At 39.4% G+C, this 24,415-nt stretch overlaps 1 pseudogene; it reads left to right on the top strand.

Annotated features, from left to right (window-relative positions):
• Window positions 1-18,850: 18,850 nt before the first annotated feature.
• Window positions 18,851-19,502, top strand: LOC101012595 (annotated as a pseudogene).
• The last annotated feature ends 4,913 nt before the right edge of the window (window positions 19,503-24,415 follow it).

A 24,415-nucleotide genomic window follows, 5' to 3' on the forward strand; every position in this document is an offset into this window, starting at 1 on the left:
CTTTGGCCGGGCACAGTGTCTCAGGCCTGTAATCCCAGCACTTTGGGAGGCCGAGGCGGGTGGATCACGAGGTCAGGAGATGGAGACCATCCTGGCTAACACAGTGAAAGAAACCCCCATCTCTGCTAAAAAATACAAAAAATAGCCAGGCGTGGTGGTGGGCACCTGTAGTCCCAGCTACTCGGGAGGCTGAGGCAGGAGAATCGCTTGAACCTAGGAGGCGGAGGTTGTGGTGAGCCGAGATTGTGCCATTGCACTCCAGCCTGGGCAACAAGAGCGAAACTCCATCTTAGAAAAGAAAAGAAAATATAGGGCATACAGTTGATGTTCCAAAATTCAGAGATGTGGTTGTTATTGATTGGTTGGTGCCAGAAGTGCTAAGCATAAAAACAGCTCATAACAGAACTATGTAGGGAAAGTATCTTACTATTTTAAAGAAGGCCCAAAACAGACAGATTAGAGAATGAGTAACGTAATTTTAGAACTTGTCTACAGCTGAATTGTTAATAATCCATAACGCAGAAACCATGAGTAAAATTGTGAACTCTCCCTGACACTACCAATTAACAAAGGGTTGTTTTTCAACCTTTGAAAACCTTTAATTCATTTATTGAATGAATTTGCGGACACTGGGGACTTCGCCTTCTCCATCATGTGCATCATTCCATCTGGCCCACAGTAGCATTCAATAAATGACTGTCGAGTGAATGAACAAACTGACTGTCGAGTGAATGAACGAACTGACTGTCGAGTGAATGAACGAACTGTCGAGTGAATGAACAAACTGCTCAGCAAGGAAGCGCTTATTTGGAACCTCAGTGTTACTTATTACCTTTCTTGAAGAGATTCACAACAGAATTCTCGTATGTCTGGAAAAACACATATGGAGAGAAATAGGGTAACTATAACAAATGTCTTAAATTTGGAAATGGCCTTAAAATGTTGAGGAAATTTGAGAATCATGAAAAATTGAATTAAATAATTTCAATTATTGAAATTACCACTCTTGGCCAGGTGCCAGTGGCTCACGCCTGTAATCCCAGCACTCTGGGAGGCCGAGGTGGGTGGATCACAAAGTCAAGAGATCGAGACCATCCTGGCCAACATTGTGAAACCCCGTCTCTACTAAAAACACAAAAATTAGCTGGGCCTGGTGGCGGCACCTGTAGTCCCAGCTATTTGGGAGGCTGAGGCAGGAGAATCGCTTGAATCTGGGAGGCGGAGGTTGCAGTGAGCCAAGATCGCGCCAATGCACTCCAGCCTGGGAGACTGTGTGAGACTCCGTCTTAAAAAAAAAAAAAAAAAAGAAAAGAAAAAAAAGAAATTACTACTCTTGTACAAATCACAGGGAAGGCTGACTCAGATACCATTCCACCAGATACCACTCTATCTTGATGCCTCATGTTTGAATCTGTGTGCTATTTCTCAGAATAGAATAGTACTCTAATTACTAGAAATGTTTTGTTGACATTTGTTCAGAAAAAAATTTCCAGTTCCTATGTGTGATTTATTGTATAAAGCAACATGAAAAATATTTCAGTAAAACACATCTATAATATCAACATGATAATCATTTCTCTTTAAAAGATTTTTAGAAGCGTTGAAACAAATTATTTCTTAAATCAAAGATTTAGCTGCATAATTTATTTTAGAGATCATGTACAATATATTTTCTGTTTCACATAAGCCAATTACCTAACCAAAGCTTTAACCATGTGTTGTCTCAATACAGTTAAGAATACAAAATAAAGTTAAGACATGATCACTATTCTCAGGGGATTCAAACCTAGCTAGATGAACACACCAAAAGAAACAAGTACTATACTAAAAGTGATTAAAGAATTTGTTAAATATGTAATGGCATGTGACAATGAAATCACATGATGCAAATAATTAATGAATAACTTAGAGAAAATACCCTCAGTAAGAACTAGAGGAATCAAAAATGACCTCATAGAGGATGGGGAGCTGAGAAGAGCTTGACAAAGAGAGAGTTTTACCGGGAGCACAGATGTGGAAAGGCCTTCGAGCCAGGAGAATCTTAAAAGTCAATGTAGTATAGTAGATGGAAACCCTCTAGGAAGCTGCCTATTGCCAGCTCTAGCTCGATCTAATCAACATTGAAGTTGAAAAACATACTCTACCCCAAACTGCAATTAATTCTGGAGAGACCTATAATAAATACATATATGAATATATATTGATATATACGAATACATATCACAGGAATATATACAATACGTAGCAGAAGATTATATATAGCTCATATCTGAGAGGTTTATCTGTGTACGTATCATATCAATGGGACTCCAATTCTATCTATGAACACAGATGCTCCAAGACATAAATTCCTCACCCTTGAAGCTTGCTCTTCCCGAAAAGCCCCTCAGAGAAAATGGCATCTTTCTTCAGATCCATAAAATTCACTCTCAGTGGCTAAAATCATTCCACAGCCAGCCAATCAAGAAAGCTCGAGGAAGCCGTTTCTCCCCCTGTGGGTGAGTCTGGGCCCCTGGTCTGGGGTTCCTCTTCCTGTCCGTTGTGGGGCGACTCTTTAGTTCTCTGGGTGGTGCCTTCCGGTCAGGAGCGCCAAGGTGCTGCCTCCACTGTCCTGCTTAGAAGTGCTCCTTAGCCAAAACCCACTTTTTCCTATCATTTCCTAGTACGACCTTCCAGATGACTTCTGCTGGGTTCCTGCCGTGGCTCAGTTCTCTGCTGGCAATGTGCTGTGGGGCCAGAAACCGCTTCATTCAAGCCCTCTCTCTTACTAGTGATTTTCAACTAATACTGATCTTACCTTCCGCTAGTGAATGACCAAAGCTTCCCCCTAAAACCTGCTGTTTCTATTTTTATCTCATTTAGAAAGACGCACTCATAAAAGCAAACAGCATTTATGGAGCACTTACTGTATGCCGGAGACTAGGTATCTACATGCATTCTCTAATTCAGTGCTCACAACAGCCATTTTACAAAGAAGGAAAATTTAGGGGTAAAGAGATTAGCAAATTACTTAAGGCTAAAAGAGGCAGAGTCTCAACTTCAGCCCAGGCCTGCCTAGTTCTGATGATTAGTAACCAATTTCCAGCCTCTAACCATCGAGTGTTTGCGAATTCTCTGAATTTTGACTTCAGTCTTCCATCTTCTAAAGACACATCTCACCAGCTGGTACGTGTACCTTAGTCTTTTGTTGTTATTATTTTTTGCTGGATTTATAGCTAAAATAATCCATTATTTTTCTTATCTTAAAATTATTCTTGAGTCTTTTCCTTTTCTTCCTATCACCTCATTTATCCGGTGCCATTTACAGCAAATTTCTTTGAAAAAATTATTAATATGCATTATCTCTCATTCTTCTCATTTTATTTTCTCTTGAAATTATTCTAATTGGACACTTGCCTTCACCACTCCACTAATCTGCAATGACTTCCATGAAGCTAAATCCAGTGGCCAATTCCAGGCTATAATCCCACTGACTTTTCAGCCTAACTCACTCCGGTTGACGACTTCCTGATCCGAAAGACACCATGTTCACATAGCTCTAGGATACAGCCCTGAGTACTCTCTCCTAATTTTCCTTCCATTTCACTAGCTATTTCTTTCACAGCACTTGCCTCTCTCTCCTCATGTCCCCAAACTCTAAATATTGGTGTTCACCAGTGGCCTCTGGCTTAGACTTTCAGCCTCTTCTCTCTCTAACTTCTGTCCATCTCTTATTGATCCAATCCAATGTCATAGCTTAAAACGTCCATCTTTATATCTCCAGCCTCTCCTTTCAATTCCAGACTTATCTATCTAAGTACTTACTTGACACTTCTGTGTTGACTCAAATTTAGCATGTCCAAAAACCAAACTCCTCATCTGTCCCCTTAAACTTGCTTTTCCAGACATCCATTTGTTTGGGGGCCAAAATTTGCAATTCTCCTTAGCTCTGCTGTTTTTCTCTTACCCTACGTCCAACCCATCACCAGACTGCACCAACTGTAAAAAGTAGCCTTAACTGCTGACTCCTCCACAGTGACTACCACTTCTGCCCAAACCACTGTCCCCTCCCACCTGGACCATTGCAATAAACTTCTGTCACCTTACTCCTATCATTGCATTCTGTTCCCTACAAGGCAGTCGGAGTGCCATTTTAAAAAATTAAGCTAGATTACACCAGCTTCTCAGTATCTGTATACATCAGCTAGAACTGCCATAACAAAATACCACAGCCTGGGTGGCTTAAACAAGTAAAACATTACCTCACAGTTCTGAAGGCTGAAAGTCCAATGTCAAGGTGCCAGCAGGTTCGGTTTCTCTCGAGGCCTGTCTCCTTGGCTTGCAAGTGGCCACCTTCTCCCTGTGTCCTCACATGGTCTCCTCTGAGCACGTGAATCCCTGCGGTCTCTCACATGTCTCAATCTCTTTTAGTAAGGGCTCCAGTCCCATTGGATTAGGGCTCAAATTGTAGGACCTCATGTAACTTTAATTATCTCTCCAAAGGCTTGACCTCCAAATGCATTCACTCTGGGGGCTAGAGCTTCCACGTACAAATTTGGAAGGAAGGCAGTCCAGTCCATGAGGTATCATTCCATGGTTTTTCATCTCACTCAGAAACAAGCCCATGTCTTTTCAGTGGCTAGCAAAGCGGTGCATGATTGAGACGTCCACCTCTCCACTCACTTTGTGGAAACTGCAGTCAAGCAAACTGACCTCTTGCTGTTCCTGGAACTAACAGGAATTCTTCTGTATTTGTTATTGTCTCTCCTCAGAAATTGTCTTTCTCTCACTCTCACCCACCCCTCAGGTCTTTACTCAAATGCCACTTCTCCACGGAACCTTCCTACCTAATTTTCCGACGTAACTCCTGGCACCATCCTCACACCATAACACCTTTTCCTGTTTTATTTTCCAGCAAGACACCTGTCACCCTCTCTCTCAATAGTGACATGACATATATTTTACCTATGTGTGTGTTTATTGTCTGTCACTGAGCTTCCTGGTGGCTGAGGTTTTTGTTTTGTTCAGAGCTGTTCTCCATCATCTGAAACAGGAACAAATATTCTATCAACGTGACAGAAATTCATGACTGTTTTCAAGGGTATACTGCTGATAGAAATCATCCACTATCTCTGAACCTTATTTGGTCTTGGCCAATAAGTGACCTTCACTTTCCCCTACTTATTAATAAACTTTTACTTGTTCTTAGACATCTTTCTGGCTGCTGATTTTGCACAGCTACTCAAAACCATTATTATTTCTTGTTTCTTTGCTTGTATACTTAGAACATGCTGAAATCAGCACATACAAATTCATAAATTCAGACCTCAAGGGCTTTTCTATGAAAGTCCATGGGTTATTGAGGTGTTAACGTAGACAAAAGTACTGTAAACAGAAAATTTAAAGACGAGAATGTTTATCAAATGCCTACCATGCACCAGGCAATTGATAAATAAACAATTTCATTGAATCTCTACAACAAGCCAATATATTATTAAGGTTGTTAGTATTAAGTCTATTGTCTCTTCTTACACTCAAGAGTCTGTTATTCCTTTAATTTAATAAAATTACATTTTTTCAGAGTGTGCAATGTTAATTTACAACCCTTAAGAATTTTATATAACAAGCCGTTTATCGTCCCAAGTAAGCTACCATTCTCTTGTCTGTACACGTATCGGCCTTTTCTCACATATGTACCCTAGGAATCAATCTTGGTCTGAGAGACTGTGTATTAACAGGAGGCCAGGAAGGCAAGAACAGGGGTGTGCCCTCATCTAGCCACCTCTGGAGCAGAGCTTTGCAAAGAGCGTTCCTCAGGAAGATTCCTCAGAGGTCCTCTCAATTCTCCAAAACCAGCATAATGTAATTAGTAAGAATATGGATTCCTGAAGTCATATCCCAGCTCTCTCACTCACTTCTCTGTAAAATGAGGACAAAGATGATGATAATGACGATGATTAGTATTCCTAGAGGTATGAGGAGGATAAAATAAAATAATACATGAAAACAACTTTGAATTGCACCCAGCATCTGTAAAAGCATTCAATAAAAGGAAGTGATTATTCTACATGTCACTTTTTTATTTGTATAAAAGCATCACAAATGTGTTTTATCCACATGATAAACATTTAGTTCATTTCCAATTTTTCACTTTAATAAACAATGTCAAGCTAAACATTCTCATGCATGTTTCCATTACTCCAGGGCATATGCAAAGAACGGGAATTGCTGAGTGTGAACAAATGTTCATCTTCATTTTGTCTGGATATTCCAGACTTGTTCTCTAATGTGTCTGGACCAAGTTCTGTTTCCCTCAGCAGTGTATGACACCGTCACCATCATTTCGTATTGTCAGACTTTATAAATGTACCTGTCCAACACGTGTGTGAAATGACATCATTCGGTATTCCATCTTCATTTTTCTGATTATTGTGAGGTTGAGCATATTTTCATTTTATTGGCCTTTTTTATTTCCTTTTCTGCCAATTGCTTATTCACTATCATTACTGATGGTGTATTTTATTGGTTAAGGCAATGCATAAAGCCAGCCTAGGTTCAAGGGGAAAAAAATAGGGCCCATATCTCAGTGAGTGGAGCAGCAGGCACATGAAGAGGGAAGGCGGGAATTGATGGTGGCCACCCTTGGAGACAACCTACCATAATCTATTGTGTCCATTTGTCAGTTGTACTGTTTGCCTTTTTGTAGTTACTTTGGCTAATTTTAGAGGCATTATCCACATCTTCCAGATAATAATTATTTGTAATTTATGTATTAATTACAATAATGCATAGCATTATTTACATTTTGTGGTATCTTTTGACTCATAGAAATGTTCATCGTAAATGTAGTCAAATTCATTGCCATTGTCTTCTATGAATTGTAATTTTATGTCTCATTTAAGGAAATATTTGCTATCACAAAGTCATCAAGCTTATTCGGCTGTTTTCCTCAAAATACTTTAAATTTTTGTATCTACATTTGGATCACAGACCGTTTGGTAATTATTTTAGTACAGAATTTGAGGTAAGAATAGAATCTATTTTAACTTGTTTTCGTGTAACAAGTCAGCTGCCTCAGCACAATCTGTTGAAGAGTCTAGATTTTTTCACTGCTGTGTTGTGTTCTTCCATCATATATTTTCATATACTTTTAGATCTATTTATGGTCTCCTTAGCTATAACACAATACTATTGTTAAAACAAGTGTTAATATTTGATTTGATGAACCTCATTTTTTCTTCTTCAATTTGTCTTGGTTTTCCATGGTTCTTTACATTTGAAGTACAATCAGTTTGTCAAGTTCCACTTATTGGTGCCTTTATTGCTATTGTAATGAATTTTAAATCTTAATTATATTGTATGCAATCCAAATAAGAATCTTGCCTGGCATTTTTCATTTTTGTAGGGAAATTCACAAACTGATGCTAAAAGTACTATAAAACCATCTAGAATGTAGAAATCTAGTATATTCAAAACAATCTTTAAAAAGAAAAATAAAGTGGGCAGACTTGTACTATTTGGTTCCAAGCCTTGTAATACAGCTGTAGGAATCAAGATATTAGGTGATACTGGCAGAGGATTGACAAGTAGATCAGTGGAACAGAAAAGACAGCCCAGAAACAAACCCATGTCTCTACTGACTTTTGATTTCTAAGAAAGTCACCCAAGCAATGAAATAGAAGAAAATCTTCACAACAAGCGGAGCTGGAAAAACTGAATGTCCATAGGGAGAAAAAAATGAGCCATGACACCTACCTCAAACCAAACAGAAACAAACTCAAAATGGACTATAGACTGAAAAATAAAGCTAAAGCAGTATAGCTTCTAAAACAAAACATAATAGCATGTCTTTATGACATGGGGCAGGCGAAGCATTCTTTAGTAGAAGACCAAAATTAAAAACCACAAAATACTTTCTCAAAATGAAAAAAAAGATCTGCTCAAAAATAGAAACTTTAAGAACTTGAATAAGAAAGCTACAGATTGGGAGGAAATGCTCCTTTGTCTAACAAAGATGAGCTACATAAAGAGTTTCTTCAATTCAGTAATAAAAAGATAAACAGCCTAAAAAATGTGGAAAAGACTTGAATAGACACTTCACAAAGCATCATATATAAATGACCAATAAGCACATGAAAAATTGTTGGGCATCATTAGTCATCAGAGAAATGCAAATGAAACTATAATGAGATACATAAATTAGACTGCTTAAAATTTAAAAAGACTGACAATACTAAGTATTGGTGAGGATGAGAAGAATCAGAACTCTCATGCATTGTAAGCAGGAATGTAAAATAGTAAAACCCTCTGGAAAAAAATATAGGGTAGTTTCTTATAAAATTAAACACACATCCCATGGCTTAGCAATTCTCATAGAATCATGTTATATTAATTCAATGAAATATTATTCAATAAAAAAGGACAAGCTTCTAACATACAAACAGCATGAAGGAATCTCAGATGCCTCATGCTGAGAGACAGAAGGCTTAGTCAAAACAATGGACACTGTATAGATTCCATTTATATAAACTGCTAAAAGAAGAAAACTAATCCTTAATAGAAAAACTCAGAACAGTGGTTGCCTATGAGGGGTAGGCACACAAGGGAGTTTTCTGGGGGTGGTGGTAATATTCCACATCTGAACAGAGATTTGAATATTATCCAAATGTCAGAACTCATAGAACTGTACATTGAAGGCCAAGCTATCCCCTACTCACTCCCTAGTTCAAAGCAATTGATGTGTAACAGACTTCACTCTTACTGGAAAAATTATCTTCCTGAGACTGGTCTTTCTTTTGTTGGGGAAATTTCCCCTAGGGGGAAATGTGGACACAGAGAACCATATAATGCACAGGGAATCAATGCAGCAAAGGAAGATCACAAGCTTTGATATGAAACAAAGCTGGACCCAGCCACGCATTAACTGTGTGACTTAAGGCAAGGTCACTGACCTTGCTGAAACTAATCTTATTCAAAATGAAGGATAATAATGCTGAAATGAGCATTTCCTGGAAGAAGAATTAGTATAAATTTTTATTATGTTTTCAAGTCCCTTTTTTACAGTTAGTGTAACCCTCGGAGGCATCTAGTTTTCTGCAGGGGTTCAAGTCCAGCTCCCAATTTGGTGCAAGATGAACATGATGAGTTCCAAGCAATAAAATAAATACAATCTCCACCATTAAATATAATGTCACAAAATGCATAACACTAAAGACAAAAATAAAGTTCAAAATGCAGTAAGTAAAGAAAACACAGATTACCTACAAATAGATTATAACTTGTAATTATATTCCTCATTAATAGTAGATGTCAAAAAGGAGAAAAATAATTTTCAAAATGCTTAGGGAAGACAAGAGCCAACTTAGCATCATTAAACTCAGGTGATAATTATCCAGCTGTGAAACCAAGTGAAGACATTTTCAGACAAATCAAATACAAAGAGAATTTATCACTCACAGAAATTCCCAGAAAGAAATACTAAAGGTTGTTCTTCAACAGGAAGTGAATGAAACCCAAAAGAAAGGCTTGGAATGCAAAGCTGCTGATTGATCTGTTTATGAGTTTAAATAATCACTGACTATCAATAACAACAACTACAGGGTATTTTTTAAAGTGAATATAGAATAATTGAGAAAAGGGTATTGGCAGGAGTGATTGTGACCTAAAATACTTTAAGTTCTTGTTTTTTGCAAAAGAAGGGTAGATATTTTGATTAGATTTAGACTCTATTTAGTAAGCATTTTGAAAATTGAAAGGTAAGTGCTAAAATAATGGAAACAGATATGTTATACACAAAGGAAACACAATTATTCCAACATAAAATAAATCAATGTAAGTGGAAGACACAAAACAAAATAGTGAAAATAAATTTAAGTATATTAATAATCAGTGTATAGAAATAGATTCAATTTCCCAGTAAAAGTCGGGTTTTTGTTTTTCTTTCTGAAGATCGCCCAGGCTGGAGCGCAGTGGCATGATCTCGGCTCACTGCAAGCTCTGCCTCCAGGATTCATGCCATTCTCCTGCCTCAGCCTCCCGAGTAGCTGGGACTACAGGTGCCCGCCACCAGGCCTGGCTAATTTTTTGTATTTTTAGTAGAGATGGCATTTCACCGTTTTAGCCAGGATGGTCTGATCTCCTGACCTCGTGATCCGCCTGCCTCGGCCTCCCAAAGTGCTGGGATTGCTGGTGTGAGCCACCATGCCCGGCCAGGTTTGTTTGTTTTTTTAAAATCTGTTAATGATGTTTACAATGGTGACCTGAAACACAGTGAGAGAGAAAGATAAGGGGCCAATAAAAGTTGAAAATATTCAACAAGCCAATACCATCACCAACAAAACCATTGTATCAATGTTAATTTAAAATAACATAAAACTTGAGACGAAAATATTGTTAGCTATAAGGAGATTTATAACAGAGGAAAATCTTACCAAAAAGATACAGCAATCCTGACCCTACCAAAACCTACCAATAAAGAAAAAAACTGAACAAATGTAATTCAATACAACTTCAGTGAAAATGAACTTAACAAGCAAAAGTGAACACTACTAAGGATATAGATTTGAATGATGCAATTATATTTTTAACATGATAGTCTTATATAGAGAGCCCTGAAACCACACTTTCTTTTTTTTTCTTTTTTTTCTTTTTTGAGACGGAGTCTCGCTCTGTCGCCCAGGCTGGAGTGCAGTGGTGCGATCTCGGCTCACTGCAAGCTCCACCCCCCAGGTTCACGCCATTCTCTTGCCTCAGACTCCCAAGTAGCTAGGACTACAGGCGCCGGCCACGACGCCTGGCTAATTTTGGTTTTTTTTTCTTTTTTTTGTATTTTAGTAGAGACATGTTAGCCAGGATGGTCTCTATCTCCTGACCTCGGAAACCACAATTTCTAAGGAAACATAAAAGTCACAAAGATTGACTAAGAACTAGCCACAAAATAATTCCCCACAAATATTGAGCACTTATTATACAGACCTCAGTACCTAACCCTAAAGTAGTAAAATTAAAGTTCCAATAACAATCAAATTATAAAAATATTATAGATTTAGGAACTTTTAATTCTTTTTCAAATAATTAATAATATACTTCCAAAAATCAATAAGTTCCTGAAAATATTATGATTAAAATGGAAAAAATATTAGGACCTGCATGCCCAAGATTTTAAAAAGTTAATAAACTCAAATATCAAATCCTAGGCAATGGTAGTAAAATAAATCAACTTAAATAAAAAATTTTAAGATGCAAAAATTGAAAATTCGTGAGCTAAATCAAGTAGATAAACAAAAATAAAGGCAAAGAAAATAGAATCAGTAACAAGGCTCCTAAATCCAAATGTTACTTTATTGTTTAGCCTGAGCAGAAGGCACCACCACATAAAAACAAAAACAAAAACAAAAACAAAAAAAGACACTTTCTTACACTTCTGGATTGGTTTTTTTGTTGTTGTTTTTTTTTGGGTTTTTTTGTTTTTGTTTTTTTTGAGACAGAGCCTTGCTCTGTGGCCCAGGCTGGAGTGCAGTGGTGCAATCTCGGCTCACTGCAATCTCCACCTCCCGGGTTTCAAGTGATTCTCTGCCTCAGCCTCCCAAGTAGCTGGGACTACAGGCGCCTGCCACCACGCCCGGCTAATTTTTTATTTTTAGTAGAAAGGGGGTTTCACCATGTTGGCCAGGATAGTCTGGATCTCCTGACCTCGTGATCCACCCTCCTCGGCCTCCCAAAGTGCTGGGATTACAGGCGTGAGCCACCGCGCCTGGCCCAACTATATTCTTTTAAAAACTTCTCATTGGAAATCTGATACTACCTTTCATTTGCTTATTCTCCAAAGTGAGTGGTTAAACTCAGCTTTGAGAAATTTCCCACATAGAATGTTTTTGTTTTTTCTTTTCTGACCGGCACATTTTTACAACATGTAGCAGTAGGTACCACTTGACTGTCTGCTTAATTGTATTTAATTGACAATAAATATAAAATCGAGGTTAAAATGCTTTCAAAGTATGTGAAGTAGATTTTTTGTTTTGTTTTGCTTTTGTTTTAATAGAGATAGGGGTCTCACTTTGTTGCCCAGGCTGGTCTGAAACTCCTGGCCTCAAGTGATCCTCCTGCCTCAGCCTCCTAAAGTGCTGGGATTACAGGTGTGAGCCACATGCCTGGGCAATTTGCTTTAAATCACTCAAATTGAAACCAATAAAGTGAACAGTAAAACTATATTACACCTATTTTTTCCCACCTAAAAAAATAATTATTTTGTTATGGATTATTTTAAAGCATTTTAATTTTTTTTCAAAAACAACAAAAGAGTACTGAGTAAACTTTATAACATAAATTAAGAAATTGAAAAAGGTCAGTTTATTTCATCATTAAGGTAATAAAACTTCATAGTTTCAATATAAAATTATGTTAGTTTTGAAAACTATTCATGACAATTCATGGTGAAGAAATTTTAGGTTCACTGAATTGGGCCAGGTGCAGTGGCTCATGCCTGTAATCCCAGCACTTTGGGAGGCCAAGGCAGGCAGATAACAAGGTCAGGAGTTCAAGACCAGCCTGACCAACATGGTGAAACCCTGTCTCTACTAAAAATACAAAAATTAGCCGGGTGTGGTAGTGTGCACCTGCAATCCCAGCTACTCAGGAGGCCGAGGCAGGAGAATCACTTGAACCCAGGAGATAGAGGTTGCAGTGAGCCAAGATTATGCCACTGCACTCTAGCCTGGGTGACAGAGTGAGACTCTGTTTCCAAAAAAAAAAAAAAAAAGTTTTAGGTGAACTGAATATACATGTTATATATTGCAGAAAGTCATAGCTTAAAACCCCATAACCAAGAGACTCTGTGACTTCTAATTCAAGTTATTTCATGTTATGAATTTATATGTATGTAAAAGTGATTCTTACCTGCAGACTGAAATAACAACTGACAGCTATTTGTCTCCTACCATATTTACTGCCAGATTCTCAGTATATTTAATAACATTTTGTATACATTCATAAAATATTTTTAATATTTTTGAATGTCTATATGTTCTAGTATGCTAAGCTATATGACCTCCCAAATTTCCAGCCCAGTTAAGAGGCTTCAAAGCCTTTAATACACTTTTCAGAAGTGACTGTTACAATGCAAAGATATCTGAAAAAGAATCTGACACAGTGAATATGAAGTTACTTTAAAATAAAGGAATTTTTTGGCCGGGTGCAGTGGCTCACACCTGTAATCCCAGCACTTTGGGAGGCTGAGGCAGGTGGATCACGAGATCAGGAAATCAAGACCTTCCTGGCTAACAAGGTGAAACCCCGTCTCTACTACAAATACAAAAAAAATTAGCCTGGCATAGTGTCGGGCACCTGTAGTCCCAGCTGCTCAGGAGGCTGAGGCAGGAGAATGGCGTGAACCTGGGAGGCGGAGCTTGCAGTGAACAGAGATTGCACCACTGCACTCCAGCCTGGGTGACAGAGCGAGACTCTGTCTCAAAAAAAAAAAAAAAAAAAAAAGAATTTTTTAAAGAATCTTATGAAGGTTACAGACCCTGTCCAGATAATGCAGACTTTCACAAAATTTTCTTTATAAGTTTAAAAATCTCAAAGACTACTGAAGTCTAGTCTTTAGAATCTTATTCTAGTTCAATTCTCTTATTGGGTACCATAGTTCAGAGAAATGCAGGACTCAACATTTTAGTGGCAGAGCTAGGCTGAAAAAAATTAGGCTTTTTCCTCTGAGTTCAATACATTCTTTGCCCTGTACTTCACTTAAACTCAAAAGTGCCCAGAAACATTAAATACTTATCACAATTCAAAGTTCTTATTAGATATAAAATAAACTCTAAACAGGATAGAAATTATAGGTATAATAACAATCTTATATTTAGTAGGAATAAATACTTCCTCTCCTGAGGTGGAGGTGGCTTACTTAGAGCCTTCCTTTTCTAGGTAAAGAGGGGAAGCCGTGTGGATTCTTTAGTGTGTTCTGACAGCCATGTGTCACTACACACTTGTTCTTTGTGTCTTCATATCTCCTCCTGTTGCATTTCAAAGCATTTTCATAGTATGCGGTTTTGCCTCATACAGCATTCTCATAGCAAAAAAAAAAAAAAAAAAAAGGAAGTGATAGCCTATGCACAAGTGGCAAAAATACATCCCATATACTTACCTTAAGCTGTCAATACAAGATGATTGTTTAAAGGAAGGAGAAGGAGTGGGGGTATTCTCCAGCACATAAGAAGTATTAATCTACAAAGCCATACTTCTGTTAATGTTTTCACTGCTTAATCTATATAGTTAAGTGAAAATGTGAAGATGATAAAAAATGTCTATTATAATTATAAAAGGAACAAGTATTACCATAACTTTCTAAAACCATCAGTGAGATGGATCATGCTAAGATGAAGGCTTTTGCTCAGAGGAGAAGATTCATGTGTCTGTAGAGGAAAATGCCAGGGTAGAAGTTACGTTCCTTCCTGGCTCAGAGTCTAGATGCTGCCTGGAGCTGAAGTTTCAGGAGAAAGAGGAAGGCATTGTACGCAAGGGAGGAAGAATTATTTGAAACTCTAAGTAGAGAGAAATTTGGGAGAGGGGAGGACCGAGAGGGAAAAAGGAGATAGAGCATAGGGTATCAGAGGGGTACCAGAGGGGTGGTGCTTCCAGAAATTCTCCCTTCCTCAGAGCCCCCAAATCTTGAAATGATTCTAAATTTCATGGAATGTTTGATGCGAGTGGCTGCTTTTGGAACCACTGAATGGGCTAAGTATTTTCTTTAGGGTCCATACTGCAGTTATCAAAATCTGCTAAATATCGTCTTCAGTATCTTTTAAACTGTGTGGTTTTTTTTTTTTTTTTTAATGATTCTATGATTTGCTTTCTAAAAGAACCTTCATGTTTTGAAATATTAAACACCATTAGAAATAAGAATTTCTGGTGCCAAATTTAAATATATCTGTGAAATTCACTCATGCGCATGGATTTCATTAAGTTCAGTGAAGCGAATAAAATCTGTTGTTATGGAAGGGACCTTTGACAGCTCATAATTACATAAAAATAAATGCATCAGTTGAGGAGTAGAACAAATTAAGATGTCAGCATTGATGGATTTCATAACTAAAATTTTTAAGAAGCACTTTAAAACTCAATAACTTTTGCTGTTTGGTGTAGTTACATTAAAATGGTAATGATTCATTTTGCAGCAACTTGACAGTAATTATTTGATTCTTAACACATCATGAAAGTTAATTTTTAGAAACGATAGATTAAAATATATTATATTAAAATCTGCTTAGTTAATTAAGCTGTGAAAGACTAAGATGGCAATTGCAATAAGAATTCAATTTGATTCAAAACCTGGACTAATTTTATAGATTATAAGTAAATGATTAGCTCTAACACTTATAATTAAGGATTGCAATATTAAAACAAAAAGTGCTTTTATGTAAGTTAAAAGTTTGTCCAAAAGTTGGAAACTGAAGTCTTCTAACTAGATTTGCAAATGGGGAAATTCAGTTTGAGGTGGAAAAATTTATAGAAAAAGAACTTGAAGACTTGAATTCAAGTCCTACCACCAAAAAGTGATATAGGAAAGTAGAAGTAGAGGGGATGCTTGAGGTTGATTTAAATGCTCTTCTAGTTTTAGACTGTGTTTGTTGACACTGAGCTCTGATGACTAAACTAAAAGCCCTCAATTTGAAAGTAAAATCCAAATTTAGAATCAGAAGTCCCTGGTCTGCTCCCTCAATCACTCAACCCAGGCCATCCTTTCTCCCCACGCCTTTTCCACCTCTTCTACCTGGATAGCATCGCTGTTCAGAATATCCTCTTCCCTGCTTCTGTGGGTAATTTGTTTGCTCCTGTCAATCAGCTGTCAGGAGGACTGATTGGGCAGCAAATTAATTTCTCATCTAGCAATAATTCTACCAAAACCCAGCACATAACCCCTCTCTTCCCTCCAACTGTGTCTCAGAATGTCACAGACACAGCCTGATGGTGTTTGATCTTAACCTCTGGGGAAAGAGTGATCTGAAAAACAATACAATTTCATGAAATGAATTTTTCTGAGGACCAATAAAAATGTGACTCATGTAATATTTCTATATTTTCATCTTTAAAAAGCCCACTATCATAAGATGGTTCCTAGTAAGTAGAACTTTCAGTAATAAGAGTTTATAAACATCAATTAATTACGTTTTGCTAACATTTCCTTAAAGCTGACTGGGATTAGATTAGATTACCTTAGATTAGATGATTAGATTAGATGATCTGTGCCTAGGGATTCAAGATGCATATTTTACTATTAAAACATTCAGGCCGGGCGAGGTGGCCCATGCCTGTAATCCCAGCACTTTGGGAAGCCGAGGTGGGTGGATCACCTGAGGTCGGGAGTTCAAGACCAACCTGACCAACATGGAGAAACCCCGTTTGTATTAAAAAAAATACAAAATTAGCCGGGGGTGGTGGTGCATGCCTGTAATCCCAGCTGCTCAGGTGGCTGAGGCAGGAGAATCACTTGAACCCGTGAGGCGGAGGTTGCGGTGAGCCAAGATCATGCCATTGCACTCCAGCCTGGGCGACAAGAGTGAAACTCCGTCTCAAAATAAATAAATAAAACATTCAGTGACATTAACACCATGCTTTTCATTAAAATAATTGATTAGGGTTCTTTTTGTCATTTTTACAAGTCTCCATTTACAACATATTTATTGAGTGGTTTGAATGATGAGTAGGAATTTCCCAGATAAAGGGGTTCATGAAGGCATTCCAGGCAGTGATAGCAGCAAGATTTCTTTTTGGTAACTATTGGTAGCCAACAGAAAGGCAAGTGAGTGTTACAGGCTTCACTTAAAAGCTAGTCTTGGCTGGGTGCGGTGGCTCACACCTTTAATCCCAGCATTTTGGGAGGCTGAGGCAGGTGGATCACCTGAGGTCAGGAGTTCAAGACCACCCTGACCAACATAGTGAAACTCCATCACTACTAAATGCAAAAAATTAGCAGGGTGTGGTGGTGGGCACCTGTAATCCCATCTACTCAGAAGGCTGAGGCAGGAGAATCGCTTCAACCCAAGAGGTGGAGGTTGCAGTGAGCCGAGATCATGACATTGCACTCCAGCCTGGGCGACAAGAGCAAGACTCTGTCTCAGGATTAAAAAAAAAAAGTCTCAGATGAAAAGTTTCACACAAAAACATGCCCACACCAAAATGGGCATAAAATAGTCTTAATTCAGTTCTGCAAATTGTATGAGGTCCACAGTACCTTCCCCAAAACATTCACCTAAGGCTAACTGTGACAGTATCCTAATTGTGGAACTCTGTTAACTTTCACATTTAGACGCCAATAATCCTCCAAATCAGTGGCTGAACATTGGACCACTTACAGATCCAATTCACAGCTCCACTCCTAGGCTGCTGGCTCTCAGTATTTTTCTACTGTATTCATATAATTATGCAAATATCTTTAAAATATATCTAGCTAATCCATATACTTTGAACACCATGAATTTCAGCAGTAAACACCATTTCTAAAACCCATTTTAGAAATAGAAGCCCATTTCTGACCTCCATCATGCTAATTTGTTGACTGAATACATAGAGTAGAAGCACTTGTGGGAGCTACCTTTGGAGTGTGATGCTTCAGAGGAAGGAAGGAACACAGTGAAGGTGACAGGGGCAAAAGCTAGACTTTTCTGTTTGTGCCTTGAGTTATAAATTTCATATGGGAATCATAAAATTGATTTACATAATTAGTAAACAAAATCTAAAGAATAAACTATCAAGGAATTTTAACATGTGCTGTAGGCTGAATATTTGTGTCCTTCCAAAACGGAGCCATCGTGAATGGGATTGGTGCCAGGACACGAGAGAGCTGGCTTCCCTCTTGCCGCTCTCTGCCCTGAAAATCCTTTCAGGGAGAAGACAGCCATTGGCAAACCAGGAAGGGGGCCCTCACAGGAGCCTTATCATGCTGACAACCTGATCTCTGACTTCCAGCCTCCAGAACTACGAAAAACACATTTCTGTTGTTTGTTAGCCACCAGGTCTATGGTATTTCGTTATAGCAGCCCAAATGGACTAAGACAACCTGTTTTCAGTAACCACACTGTTAGTAAAACAATTGGTACTGGAATCCTGAAACCAACATTATCCAGTCTGAGCCAACAATTACACTCCTAGGTATACACACAACAGAAAGGCTTGTGCAGGTGTACCAAAACACACACACAAGATTGTTCACTTAGCCAGAAACTGAAAACAAATCAAATGCCCATCAATGATAAAACAAAATGGGTTCTAACTCTCCAGCGCAATACATAGCAACAATATAAACGAAGTTTATAAGCTGTATTGTGTAAAACAAGTTAGACGCAAATCTATCTTGTATCTATTTGTCTACCATCAATCTATCAAGGAATTTTTATTTATTGAAAGTTCCAACACAGGTAAAGCTGGAACACACATAGCATTAGAAATCAAAATAGTGGTTCCCTTTGAGTAAGAAAGGGGGAGTCGTGTCTGGGAGGGAGCACAGGTGGATTTCCCCAAATACTTGGAACGTTTCTATTTTTTGGCATGGATGTTACATATGTGGACATTCACAATGTGATAACCCATTGAATTGTGTATTTGTACTTGGTGCTCTTTTCTGTATTTTGTTTTATTTTGTTGTAAAATAAAATGCTACTTAATTTCCAAATCCACCTTCCTACAGGTTTTTCAATCAAGATAAAATAACCTTACAACAAAATATTGCTATAATAGAGATGAAATAAGTTTATTTTGCCTATGTAAATGTATTATTTACATTTTAATTGCTAATATCATTAGTATTTAAAATGTATTTTTTAATTTTAGCAATTTTATAAAATTCTTAAAGTGGTTAAAAGTGGAAGGTAAAATCTAAGTAAATTTAATCATTATTTTCAGAAGTAAAAACTATGAAAGAAACTCTCCATATGTGTTTACATGGATTTATATCAATTTATAAAAATGCCAATATGATGATGATCTATAGTGTTATTTAATATGAGCATTTCTAATAAAGAGGTAAATACGTGTAATCATAAGTGAACTTCTAAATGCAAGAGAAGACCACAGGAAAAGCTTTCATATTCATTACTAACGCTTCCAGTTGAAAACCAGAAAGGCATAAAATATACTCTTAAGAACCAGCTGAGTCCTGTAATTGGGACCCCGAGCCAGGGCTATTTTTCCAAGAAGACCATCCCAGCCGTCACTCCTCCACCTGCCCCTTAGAGAAGGGAAGATGAGCGAGTCGCGCTCCAAGTCCAGCCAGCCCTTGGCTTCCAAGCAGGAAAAGGACGTCACTGAGAAGCGGGGCCAGGGCAGGCCGCACAAGCAGCCTCCGAAGGAGCCCAGCGAAGTGCCAACACCGAAGAGACCTCTGGGCGACCAAAGGGAAGCAAAAACAAGGACGCTGCCAAGACCTAGAAACCACCACAACTCCAGGAAGGAAACCAAGGGGCAGACCCACAAAACTGGAGGAGGAGGAAGACGAGGGCATCTCGCAGGAGTCCTCGGAGGAGCAGTGACCCGTGCGTGCCGCTTGCCCCTGCCTGGAGGAGCAGCTTCCTTCTGACACCGGACAGCTTTGCTCCGCCCCCACTGCCCCCGCCCCAGGCCCACCATCACCACCGCCTCTGGCCGCCACCCCCATCTTCCACCTGTGCCCTCTCACCACCACACCACACAGCACACCGGCCGCTGCAGGGCGCCCATGGGCTGAGTGGGGAGCAGTTTTTACCCGACCTCAGTTCCCAGCTTCCCCCGCCCACCCACATACACACATGCCCTCCTGGACAAGGCTAATGTCCCACTTAGCCACACCCCGCACCTGCTGCACCCCCACTCTCTTGGTGGGGGGAATATTGCTCTCTGGGCTTTTGGTTTGGGGGCACCCTCTCTGCTCCTTCACTGTTCCCTCTGGCTTCCCACAGTGAGGCCTGGGAGGGTGCTCCTGGCCTGAAAAGGGGCCAGAGCCCCATCTCATCCTGGCACACCGTACCCGACTGCCCTGACAGCAGCCGGTGTGGTCAGTGGAGGGGGTGCTGGCCCCCAGGATTCCCCCAGCCACACAGTCACCACGTGGGGTTCACACCTTTCATCTTGCCCCACCTTCCCTAGTCCCTGCACTAGGTTGGACAGCCCGCTTCGGCTACAGGAAGGCAGGAGGGGTGAGTCCGCTATTCACTGTGGCCACAGCCCCCTTGCCCTCTGCCTGGGATCTGAGTACATATTGTGGTGATGGAGATGCAGTCACTTACTGTCCAGGTGAGGCCCATGAGCCCTGTGGCTGCCACCTGAGGTGGGCTGGGGCTGCTCCCCTAACCTACTTCTGCCACTGGCCATTTCCCCCTCCTCAGGTGGGGCACCAATAACAAGGAGCTCACCCTGCCGGCTCCCAACCTCCCTGCCCCGCAAGGTTCTGGTTCCATTTTTCCTCTGTTCACAAACTACCTCTGGACAGTTGTGTTGTTTTTTGTTCAGTGTTGCATTCTTCAACATCCGTCATTGCTGCTGCTACCAGTGCCAACCGTTCATCCTCATTGCCTCCTGTTCTGCTCGCGATCTCCTCCCCCAAGATACTCTTCCTGGGGAAGAGGAGCTGGAGGATGGCAGGCTGGGTGACCAACTACCCCAGTGCCAGGGAAGGTGGTGCCCTGCCTGTAGGATGTTGCAGCAGAGTGAGCAAGGGGGCGCAAATCGACCATAAAGGGTGTAGGGGCCACTTCCCCCTGTTCTGTTGGGGAGGGTAGCCATGACTTGTCCCAGCCTGGAGCTCCCCTTCTGGTTTCCTATTTGCAGTTACTTGAATTAAAAAAAAAAAAAAAAAAAAAAAAAATCCTTTTCTGAAAAAAAGAAAGAAAGAAAAAGAACCAGCTGAATTGATTTACATATTGAAAATGTTCAAATTTGGTTCAAATTTTCACTTAAAAGAGCTTTTTAGATTTACAAAATGTCACAAATTATTTCAGAATTTAAAATAGAACCAGAATCTGGGCAGTATTATCAGTACATAATCTCATCAGATGTAACTCTGAGAGTTCTATGAAGACACTTAAAAATATTTCATTACCTAAGAAGGGATATATTATATAATCATTGTCCCAGCTTCACAGTGCAGTCTGTTACACTTCTTGTCCTGGATGGTAATTTAATTTAATAATTTAATAATAACTATAATGTGCAAATTTTGCTATAGCTTATAGCTGATGTGGAATAGAAAAATGAAAGAGATACTTTAAAATAAAGTAAGAAGAATGAACACCGGCCAAGTTTACTGACTCAAAACTAACATGAAACTCTGGTTCATTTCAGAGCATATTTTACTCTGGATCTGAAAGTCATAGACATATCTTGGCAATTTTACCTTTCACTCCTACAAAAATAAATGAATAGATTACTGAGAATCCTGAGCAAAAGCTGTGGTGAAAGGTACTTTCAAATTGTCATTAAATGAGGCAAAGATATTGCTGAGAAACACTGAAGCACTGGGTCTCCTCTTTTTTCTGGGTGAAATGTCATCTTGCTGACTCTAAATTTGGTTCAAGAAACAAAGTAGCCTGACATTTGTTCCTATACCCAGAAAGGTAAACATCAAGTAGAGCGAGGTGCAAGATCATCCTGTAGAGTGTGGAAAGCTCAAGTGAAGGCTGGGCCTCCTCTGAAGGCTGGGCTCATGACACAGCTCAAAATGGAGCTTCTCCATTCTAGCAAGCCCCACCATGCTCACACATTCATTTCCAGGAATCTGTGTCCCCATCCCCATCCTAAACACCCTAAACACTCCAGCTAAGACACTGGGCATTGGAGGTCAAGAGTAAACATGGCTGACATGTTGCATCTGCTTGCCTTCTGTGGCCACTTTACTTTTGTTAAGTGTCAATGTCATGACTCTTGCAGTGCATGTGTGGGTAGGTGTGACTTCTTCCCGTCCAGCTCAGCAAGCACCCATGACAAACTAGAACTTCAACAGAACCCAGACAGCGAGTGTGTGCCTTTGCAAGGATTCGTCTTGCTGTTGCTTTAAATTGTTGATGGAGACAACAAAACATAATTTTTACCGAGATGTTTGTGACCTGGTTGAAGGTCCATTATTTTTTATATGGACTGTTGTAGCTCTTCTTCCATAATAAATATGTCATGGCTTCCACTCACAATGCAAATTACCCAGGGAATCCAGGCTTAGGGAGTGTGGTCAAGGATTTGTCAGCTCCAATTCTGGACCACAAAACACACAGCAGCTCATATTCAGAAAACAGCGTGCACATCAGCAGTTTTCTCTCTTCTTTGGCCCGTTAACAAATGCTATGGATGAGATCTTCTAAAATTGAGATCTAGTTATGGCACTTGTAATAAAAGGTGAAAAATGAGATAATTTCCTAAATCTTACTGATCCATTTTTCCCCTGGTTGTTTTCAAGGCTAGTGTGATTGCATTCTGATATGAATGGTGGCATAGTACAGTCAGCAAAGGAGCAGGTGAAGGCCCACTCTGCCATTACTATAGTGTTATTCAGTGTGGAAAGAAGAGAAGGACATTTTCCTCCTTTAAGTTATTCTCAACAGTTGGAAAAATCATACTCTTTTTTTTTTTTTTTTTGAGAAGGAGTCTTGCTCTGTCACCCAGGCTAGAGTGCAGTGGTGCACTCTCAGCTCACTGCAACCTCCGCCTCCCGGGTTCAAGTGATTCTTCTGCCTCAGCCTCCTGAGTAGCTGGGATTACAGGTGCCCACCACTGTGCCCAGCTAATTTTTGTGTTTTTAGTAGAGACAGGGTTTCACCATCTTGACCAGGCTGGTCTCACACTCCTGCCCTCGTGATCCACCTGCCTCAGCCTCCCAAAGTGCTGGGATTACAGGCATGAACCACTGTGCCCAGCCGGAAAAATGATATTATTAATAGCTATGTATACTAATACTAAAACTAGGAAACTAGAATGATACTCCAAAAACTCTAGCAGTGCTTGAATTAGGTTAATCGATATTGCAATTTGCTTTCATATCTCTATTTTTAACATACTCTGTAATAAGATCAAGTTATATGATTTATAAAATAAGTATGCTAATATATATATTACATATGAAAATTATGTTCTCAAAGTAATGGAATCAAAATTCCATATTCATCCATATGTATATACCCATATATATACACATATATATTTAGTTAGCTAGTTAGTATGTTAAGATTTTCTTACCAGAATAGTAGAAATGCATGCAACATCTTCAATATTAACAAACAGAATAAATACCCTAATTTTAATGCTATCATTGATATCGTCATTTTAACTTTTGTTTCGGTTATTTACATGTATGTAATTGCTTCACAAATCCTTTTTTTTTTTTTTTTTCTTTCAAGATGAAGTCTCACTCTGCTGCCCAGGATGGAGTGCAGTGCCAAGATCTCGGCTCAGTATAGCCTCTGCCTCTCGGCTTCAAGCAATTCTCCTGCCTCATCCTCCTGAGTAGCTGGGATTACAGGTGGGCACCACCACACCTGGTTAATTTTTGTATTTTAGAGACGAGGTTTCACCATGTTGGTCAGGCTGGTCTGGAACTCTTGACCTCAGGTGATCCGCCCACACCGGCCTCCCAAAGTGCTGGGATTACAAGCATGAGCCACCCCACCCAGCCCACAAATCCATTTTTAAAGGTTATTTTCTAACTATGTTGATGCTTTATGACATGCCTAGTGAATTTAATTGAATTTAGTTGAATTTTTCTATTTTATACATATTTTAAACATGTGGTATATTTATATTTATTTCTCAGTAATGTTTATGTAGAATTCTGAAAATCCAAAATATACCTAACACAATGATCTCACAATTAGGAACTTATTGGTCAGAAATTTTCTTTTTCTTTTTTTTTTTTTAAGACTGAGTCTTACTCTGTTGCCCAGACTGGAGTGCAGTGGCACTATCTCACATCACTGCAAGCTCCGCCTCCCAGGTTCACACCATTCTCCTGCCTCAGCCTCCCGAATAGCTGGGACTACAGGTACCTGCCACCATGCCTGGCTAATTTTTTGTATTTTTTAGTAGAGACAGGGTTTCACCATGCTAGCCAGGATGGTCTGGATCTCCTGACCTTGTGATCTGCCTCAGCCTCCCAAAGTGATAGGATTATAGGTGTGAGCCACTGCGCCCGGCCAGAAATTTTCATTTTTAAAAGTATTGAAAATGGATTTTCCCCCTTATTTAACATTCAGAAAACAAAGTGAAAAAAAGAAATAAAAGAGGCCGGGCGCGGTGGCTCAAGCCTGTAATCCCAGCACTTTGGGAGGCCGAGACGGGCGGATCACGAGGTCAGGAGATCGAGACCATCCTGGCTAACACGGTGAAACCCCGTCTCTACTAAAAAATAAAAAAAAAAAAAAAATTAGCCAGGCGAGGTGGTGAGCCTGTAGTCCCAGCTACTTTCGGGGAGGCTGAGGCAGAATGT

This window comes from Papio anubis, chromosome 15 (genome assembly GCF_008728515.1).
Source record: "Papio anubis isolate 15944 chromosome 15, Panubis1.0, whole genome shotgun sequence".
In the NCBI taxonomy this organism is placed as follows: Eukaryota; Metazoa; Chordata; class Mammalia; order Primates; family Cercopithecidae; genus Papio; species Papio anubis.